At 47.0% G+C, this 8879-nt stretch overlaps 1 non-coding gene across 1 annotated transcript; it reads right to left on the reverse strand.

The window, feature by feature from the left end:
* Positions 1–8414: 8414 nt before the first annotated feature.
* On the reverse strand, positions 8415–8486 carry TRNAQ-CUG (transfer RNA glutamine (anticodon CUG)). The gene has a single exon. It is a non-coding gene; the product is annotated as a tRNA-Gln (tRNA).
* Between the last annotated feature and the right edge of the window lie 393 nt (positions 8487–8879).

Below are 8879 nucleotides of genomic sequence, written 5' to 3' on the forward strand. Positions count from 1 at the left end.
CCTACACAGCCTACTTGTTTGGCAGGATGGATCGGCTGGTATCTGGCTTCCTCACACTGGGGACTCTTCACATCCTCCAGTTCTGATCCTTGGGTGGCTTCTCTCTCTGAGCAGGATCATCTCTGTGCATGCATTCATGTGAAAATCCAACATTTCACTATCTCTCTCATCTTCTCCAGAGGGAGTTCAGGCTTCCTGTTCTGTGTTTTTCACAAGTCTGGATATTTTCAGCTCCCACCATACAATTTTACACATTCCTTGGTCTGGATATCAGTTGTGGATCTGGGAACATAATGACGCATCTGAACACATTTCTCAGATGAATAAAGCTGATAAAACTCCCAGAGTTTCCATCATGTCTTCACCGAAGGAAACTGCTGCTACCCTAAGTGTCCCCAGCCTCCTCCCCTTGGTTCAGAGAGGGTTGAAGAATGAGATGTGGGTGAGGCGAGTCATGTAGAGTCTCTCAGTAGGATTGGAACTATTTTCTCTTCCTTGTGGGGTTATGTAATGGGCTCAGTCCTCGGAGCTGATGAACAGGCGATTGGGAAACATTCCACCAACTTCTAAACCTGGCCTGGGGCCAGCTATCTTCTCACGGTCTGCCTTGCTGTCACCAGAAATGGGCATGGTTGGCAATGCGGGTGGTACCCAGGATGGTTGGCTTTTCCTCTTTGTCATTAAGGTGGGAGGTGATGGTGGCAGCCATCCTGCCCGCACTGGCCTGGGTCAGTCTGGCAGGTCCACGTTGTGTTGAGTGGATCCAAACACATTGTGAGGAACAGGAGGAGTGACTGGGAAAGGTTAACACTGTTCTGTAGACTTTGGTGCAGGTTGGAAGTCAAAACAAACCTTGAAGAAATAACTGGACACATTATTTCCAGAGGTCTTTTCAGACCAGGATTTTTTCACCACCCTTCTTCCCCTTGAGATTTCAGACATGTGATTTTCTACACACCGTGTTTCTTCTCTTGCCGCTATTACACGTATGACTCCTATTGGGCTTGTATCACCCTATTCTTAAAAAAAGGTAATACACGGCAAAATGTTATTTTCAGGGAACTAGGAGGAGAGGGCGTCAGAGGATGAGATGATTGGATAGCATCACCAATTCAATGAACGTGAACTTGGGTGAACTTCGGGAGACAATGAAGGAGAGGGAAGCCTAGCGTGCTGCAGTTCGTGGGGTCGCAGAGAGTCAGACACGACTGAGCGACTGAACAACAATAACAACAAAAGCATTTTAGGGGGAAATCTAGAATTAGTAAGTTCTCTGAAATAATAAACTCTCTGTTATAAGCTCTGTTATGATGTCCATTTAAAATGGTATGTTGAAGTCCTAAACCCTAGTACCTTGGAATGTGACTGTATTTGGACATAGGTCATTTAAGGTATAATTAAGGTTAAATGAGGCCGTGGGGTGAGCTCTAATCCAGTATGACTGATGTCCTTCTGGAAGAGGGAATTCAGACACAGACAAGCGCAGAGGGAAGACCTTGTGAAAACACAGAGAAAGGCCATCCGCTAGCCAGGGCTAGAGGCCTCAGTGGAAACCAACCTTGCTGACATCCTGGGACTTCCAGCCTCCAGATGGTGAGAAGTAAATCCCTGTTGTTTAATCCACTCAGTCTGGGGTATTTTGTTATGAGAGCTCTAGCAGACTAATACACTCTCCTCGAGAATAACAAAACTTTTAATGTGGGGCTTCCCTGGTGGCTTGGGGTCTTCTTGTGGCAGCCGTCACCAGGGCAGTCAAGGTGTCAGCAGGGCTGCACCTGATGGAGGTTTCCCTGGAGTGGAGGACCCCTTGCAAAGCAGCTCACTCACCAGGCTGGCAAGCTGGTGCTGGCTGTCGGGGGGAGGCTTCAGCTCCTGTCCACCTGGGCCCCTCCCAGGACTGCTAGAGCATCCTCATGCTGTGGGTGGGTCTCCATGGGTGCAGTCCAAGAGGGTGAGTCAGGCAGAGGCCATCCCTGTCTTGACCCAGCCTGGGACCACCCCAGGCTGGGTCACTTGTCCCATCTTCTCCAGCAGCACTCAGTCTGGCCTATATTGAAGGGGAAGGGAGTTAGACTCCACCTTCTGAAGAGAGGAGGATCAAAGGATCTGTGGCTATTTGAAAATCACTACAGCAACTTCAGCTCAATCCTGCAGGGAAGCTCTGAAGATAAAGCAGTTTAACTATGCCCCCGCCAAACCCCTGACACCCCAGCTCCAGACTGGTTTCCACAGGGGACAAGGGAGCTGGAGCAATTTTGCTCTTTTACCTGTCCCATCTTTGTATACAGGGCTGCCTGAAGTGAGCGGGGCTTTAATTCCCAGGCTCCCAAAGGCAGGGCCTGAGAAGGGCCCTTGGAGGAAGGAGGCAGGTGCTGGCTGTGAGACTGAAGCCATCTGCAGCAGGCACGGCAGAGGGACCTAAGGGATGAGAGGCAGCACGTTCATGAGGTCTTCCTCCCCTTTCTTGTGTGACTTCATCTCTGAGCAGAATCCACTGTTGTCTCAGAGAGCCTGGGAGCAGACGTCGGAAAACTACATAGTGAAATCAAATAGCAAAATAGAACCAGGCAGATGCTTGCCCAAAAGAGAGAAGGGGAAGGAGATGGCTGGACACCAAGGGTTATTAATAATACTTTGTACTTTGATGGTGTCTTTCATCTGAGCCTCCAACAGCTTCACGGCCATTTAAGTAATCCAGGGAGTTATTTTCATGGATAGAACCTTTAAATCCAACAGGTCTTTTGAAAGTTTGGTGCTTTGAATGTTTTACTCTTTCTGGATTGTTCTCGAGGGAAAAATGATCTTGACTTATAAATCGTATGGAGGTTTGTAAAAGTCAGTTATTTTTTAAAACAATAGATAGTTGCACTGCCTTTGGCAATATTCTGTGGAATTCACAGGGTGTTTCTTTTTGTTGTTGTTATCTGTCTCAAGCTGTCTTCATGAAATTATTTAAGTAAGTGATAGAACATTTCTGTTCAGCAGGGAAAACATATCTGAAGAGCCTGCCTGAAATTTGAGTAACCATGGTTCCAGCCTTCTAACCATCTGTTAATCCTTCTTCATGAGATGCCAAATGACTAGTTCCAGAGGTCTATTCTACTTCTTCTCTGCCATATACTGTGCGGTCCCCAACCTTTTTGGCATCAGGAACCAGTTTCATGGAAGACAATTTTTCCAGGGACCAGGGAGTGGGGAGGATGGTTTGAGGATGATTCAAGCACATTACATTTATAGTGCAGTTCATTTCTATTATTATTACATCAGCTCCACCTCGGATCATTAGGCATTAGGTCCTGGAGGCTGGGGACCCCTTGGCAACCCACTCCAGTATTCTTGCCTGGAAAATCCCATGGACACAGGGAGCCTGACAGGCTACAGTCCATAGGGTCACAAACAGACGTGACTGTAGCCATTTGGAGTGTGTGCGCGCGCGTACACACACACACACACACACACACACACACACACACACACACACACACACTTTACAGCTAGAGAAGGAACAGGGCTGCATCAGTGAGGTGGCCCCTGCATCAAGAATGGGTCATCTCTAAGCTAATTTTTGGCTGCTGGCTAAGAAAGGAGTCTATTAGCCAGTTTGTCTTGGAGAGTCTTCACTGGACAAGAGAAGCACAAGAGACCCACCTGAACGTGGAACCAGAAGCAGGTTCCTTGATTAGAGACAGGCAGCACCAGGCACGCTGCGGCTACACTCACCTCCTGTGTGCACGCCTGAGGTGCGATGGGAAAGAGGCTCGGGCTGCATCTCATTACCTTGTCACGTCTCTTCTCCCAAAGTGGACGAGGATGTATTTTGCCTACTAACTGGTCACTGATAGTTTCATCACCGCTTGTTTCAGTCCTGAAATGAAAAGGGCTGTAGCAGAACAAAGCCCAGATGAGGAAGAGAAAAGAGTTCCGCTGTCAGAACTGGAACCACAGCAAAGGGCGTGTCCCCGAGGGGCCCCCGGGTTCACCTGCGGACCCCTGCAGTGCCCGCTGTGTTTCTCTCGCGTCTACTCTTGTGAGGAGTGTCGCTAGGTCCCTTAGGCCTACAGGCTGCACTAATAAGGGATGTATTTGCAGCTGTCCGGAGGCTGGTTGCTGCCGCGACAGTCTTTGACTGCTGTTTTCTTTTTTTAAATTGGGAAGCTGAAGTTTTCCTTTTCTAGCCATGCCCAGGCCGTTGTAGTTACCAAACTGCTTCCACTAGGTGGCAGCACAGAGCGCACGGCCGCAGCGCTCTCTATCCACACTGGGCACCTCAAGACGGCTTCTCATCCCCTTAGCAAGGGTCCGCTCTGTCTCTCCCTTCAGGAGCTTGTGCCTTTGCAGACCGTTTCAGTGGTGGGTCCAACTTCCTCCCAAATGGTCTACTTTTTTTTTTTTTTTAAAGAAAAGAGAGAATATTTTCTGCCCCACCTTTATTTTGGGATGAGGCAGGCATTTACAATTCCGTTTGTAATCTCATGTCCCGTTTCCCTTTATACTATGTGGAACTGTGTGAAAATGCATGATTCTCTCTGGAGGAAGGGATTCAACTCACCCTTTGATCCTTTCTTTCTTTTAGAGGTTTTTCTCCTACCCTGAGGTTGACTCCTACCCCACCACATTTTGCCAAACAGGAGGAAGGAGTTAAAGGGGAGTGATTGACAAGGTCCTGGCCCGCCAGGGACTGAATGGCTCCTGAGAGTCCTGAGGAACCAAAATAAATACAAACCCACTTCGTTTGTATTCTGTGAGCTTTGCTCTAGTTTTCCGTCTTGTTGCCTTGACATCTAGTTCCAGCGTGCTTCTGGAAGATGGCCTGTACAATTTAATGTTGGTTGGTCAGCAATTCTGGGCAAATTAAAAAAAACCCAAGTGTTGCTGACTTGCTAATTTATTCCTCACAGCTGTGCTTCAGAGCTCCTGTCTCATTTCTCCAAGTCTCCCCAACTCCTGCACCCCCACACCTCCCCAGGCTGCTGAGCAGACAGCACTTTCTGGACTCGTCTGAGTTCACTGTCCCCATTTCAACACCCACTGCCTCTCTAGCTTTGTCATTGCCTGGGCCCACTCCCCACCACCTCCATCCAAGGAGGCCCGTTAGATCTTTCTGAGGAAGGAGGTTTGCAGATCTGTGTTCTCACTCCTCCCCATCTCTTGCTTGCTCCCTCTCTCACCCCAACCATCCCCAAACCCTCTTCTCATCTGCTTTCAGTGACTCTCTCACGAGCCTTCTATTCTCCTCTTCCAGGTATCTTGTGCCCTGCCCCTTACCTTTGAAAGGGAGACCCTTCCTAGTCAGTCTACACATCACCCAGAACTCTCACCTATCCTTCTAAGTTCTGTCAAACTTTCTATTTGATGCACTCAGGCGTCCCCATTTCCAGCCTTCTTCTAGCTGCCAAGCTCCAATTCTGCTTTAAAGGTCTCCTGGGAATTCCACATCTCTATCCCAATATCACTATAAAGCAGATAGATCTAAAGTCAGACTTGTTTCTTCTATGGATCAGAAAATAGTCAACCTCGTCCTTCCTGTGCCAACTGTAATGCCATCTTTGTTAATGACCTGAAAACTGTGGTGATGCCTGTGCCTTCTCCATCTCCCCTCCCCACTCTCATCCAATCCACCAGCAAGCGTGTCAACACTGCCCTCTTTTGTTCATTTATAAGCTGTGGTGTTTCAGAAAGAGCCTTTCCACTTGGAATCAGAGGGTGGGGTTGACACCTTGTGTCACCCATGGCACCCTGGGTAAGATTTGCAATCCTATCCTGATGTCATTGAACAAACAAACAAACAAAAATCACTGCATCCAGAGATTATATAGTCCATCCCTGTCAGTCATGAATAAGAAAATCAAGTCCATGAAGTGAGTTACCTAAGGTCTCTGAGCTGAAACCTAGCCTGAGGGGTTTAGACCACCAGGCCAAGGCTCTTTCTTTTGACTCACTGGGTCTTCAGGAAGTTCCCATCAAAATGGAAACGTGGCTGTTAGTGCCTGAAAGCTTCACTAACACCATCCACCCACTCCCTGACCCTGCCCACCTCCCAACCACCCAGACTGAAATAAAAGAAAAGCCAGTTCTGAAGGAGACAAAGACGAGGAATCGAGTCCAAAAAGGGCTGCCTGCATGTCTGGGTTCCCGGCATCTCTTCAACCTTCTTTCCATCAGAGTACCCTGGATTTCTTTTGGGGACACATACTTGTCCTCCTCTCCACTACCACAGGTTGGGGAGTCCTAACCCCATCCTTACCCCTAGGGGCAAGCCTGATTGGCCACAGTCAGCTTGCATGTTTAATCCTCCAGGCCAATGATGGATGCCTTGATTGGGGGACGCCCCTGACCTGTCGGTGTGTGTTGGCTTGTCAGTGTGTGGAGCTCAAGGCTTTTGCTGGGTCTGCTGAGAACTAGATGTGACCCGCAGAGCTCTTGGCATTCATCCTGCACTCACGAGGGGAAAATCTGTCGAAGAGCAAGCCAGGATGGAGAAAGGAGGGCTGAGAAAGAGAAGGAGAAATCACATCCCAGTGATATCACTTAAGCCCCTGGATTAAGCTTTGCCTCAAACCAGCCCTACCCCTGAATATTTTATGAGCCAATAAGTAAATCCTTTTTTTTTTTTTTCCAAAAAATCTGGTGTAAGTGAAGGTTTCTGATACTTATAATCTAAAAATCTCTGGTTGATATACTCTGGGAAGAGTAAAATTATCTCTATAGAATTCGATGAGGAATGCACCAACCACCACCGAGAGGGCAGTCAAACCAATTTTCTCCCATCCAAATGAAACTGAAATTGTTAGTTGCTCACTTGTGTCTGACTGTTTGTGACCCCATGGCATGTAGCCTGCCAGGCTCCTCTGTCCATGGAAATCTCCAGGCAACACTACTGGAGTGGGTTGCCATTCCCTTAAATCAGCTGCTAGTCCATCTCCATAGCCCAAGGCTGGGCCATGCTCTTAGATCACTGCTACTGGACTGCTCTCAGACACAGAGTCCCCTGAGAAGGATCCTTGCCTGTTCCTCTGGTGGCTGGGAGGATCTAACATAGCCTAGCAGCTGGTGATCCTCTATGATTTTTATGGGCTGTTGGAGAAAGTAGCTAAGGAAGAATGGCAGTTCAACAGTGGAAGGTTCACAACTTGCAAATGGGAAAAGCTGTGCTCCTGGGGAGTCAAGTTAAAGTTTTGAAGAATTAACTCATGTAATGAAAGAATAGGGAAACAAAATGAGGAATGAACTCTGATAAGTTCACTCTGAGTTTCACAATTTAGAATTTATGTTTGATCTCAGTCCAGAATGTTAAAGGTTAAAAACGTCCCAAACATACGCAGAAAGATAGCAGGCAGTAGAGAGAAGGGCTGGTATCTCCTAGCAGGCAGATTCATGGCTGGTTGCTTTTGGTGATGTGTGCAGATTTTGCAAGGGAGATCTCTTGTAACCATGAATCTCTTTGCTGTCTGGTGGTCTTTCATGGCAGTACTTGAGGAATGATACAAAAGTCTCCACTACATTTATAATAGGCTGAGACTTGAACCACATGTTCTAGCAACCATATGAACCCTGAGGAATCAATTGCTGGGTGAAGTTGGGCATGTATTTAAAACATATGAGGGGATGTTTTATGTCTCACTAGACTCCAGTACTCTTGCCTGGAAAATTCCATGGACAGAGGAGCCTGGTAGGCTGCAGTCCATGGGGTCGTGAAGAGTCAGACACGACTGAGCGACTTCACTTTCACTTTTCACTTTCCTGCATTGGAGAAGGAAATGGCAACCCACTCCAGTGTTCTTGCCTGGAGAATCCCAGGGATGGGGAAGCCTGGTGGGCTGCCATCTGTGGGGTCGCACAGAGTCAGACACGACTGAAGCGACGTAGCAGCAGCAGCAGCAGCAGCAGACTAATTTTACTTACATGGAGGCTTCATCTCTCCCTTACCTCTGGGGTTTAAGAAGAAAGTCTACCTCCTGTACATATAAGGTAGCCAGGCATTTGTTGTAATCCTGTTGTAGTCATTAGGGCTGTTTGCCAATATTTGGGGCTCCCGGGCACATTCGAGGATTGCACGTTCCATCTGACCTGTTTTGGCTAATGAAACTAGAGTGGAAATAATGTAGCTGAAGCATTAAAATCCAGAACTCAGTTTGCATGTTTTTTTAATCTCTGGCATAGTAACAATCAACGGTTGGAATGGTGGCCGCTGAGTTCGTCTGAGTCCCTGAGTAACTGATCAGCAGTATGATGCCATCCCTCCATCTAACGCCAGTCAACTGTAGCCTAAGCAAGTTATGAAAAGAAAGTGAAGTCACTCAGTCCTGTCCAACTCTTTGCAACCCCGTGGACTATAGCCTACCAGGCTTCTCTCTCCGTGGGATTCTCTAGGCAAGAATACTGGAGTGGGTTACCATTTCCTTCTCCAGGGGATCTTCCCAACCCAGGGATCGAACCTGGGTCTCCCGCATCAGAGGCAGATGCTTTAACCTCTGAGCCACCAGGGAAGCCAAGCAAGTTATATGTAACTAAGCAAGTTATAATACATTATAAGGCATTGAAATTCTGGGTTGTCTGTTACTAGAACAGAACCAAATCCATCCTGATGTATATAAAATGAAAAATATTCTAGTAAATTTTCTTGAAATTGGGATGAATTCTATGTGCCTCTTCACCTTTGGTGGCTCACCTTCTTGACAAATGATGTGAAGAAAAATTATAGAAGGTAGCACTTAAAATATTAACTAAAAACTTTGCAATGTTTAATAGTTTACTTTCTTTAACTGTGATAAACGATTTCTTATTAGTACTATTCATAACATACAGATATAGATATATTCATGGTTTTTATGTAATTATAATTATATTGGCTGTGCTTTGGGGGATTCAACTGTCTTATT

This window comes from Ovis aries, chromosome 8 (genome assembly GCF_016772045.2).
Source record: "Ovis aries strain OAR_USU_Benz2616 breed Rambouillet chromosome 8, ARS-UI_Ramb_v3.0, whole genome shotgun sequence".
In the NCBI taxonomy this organism is placed as follows: Eukaryota; Metazoa; Chordata; class Mammalia; order Artiodactyla; family Bovidae; genus Ovis; species Ovis aries.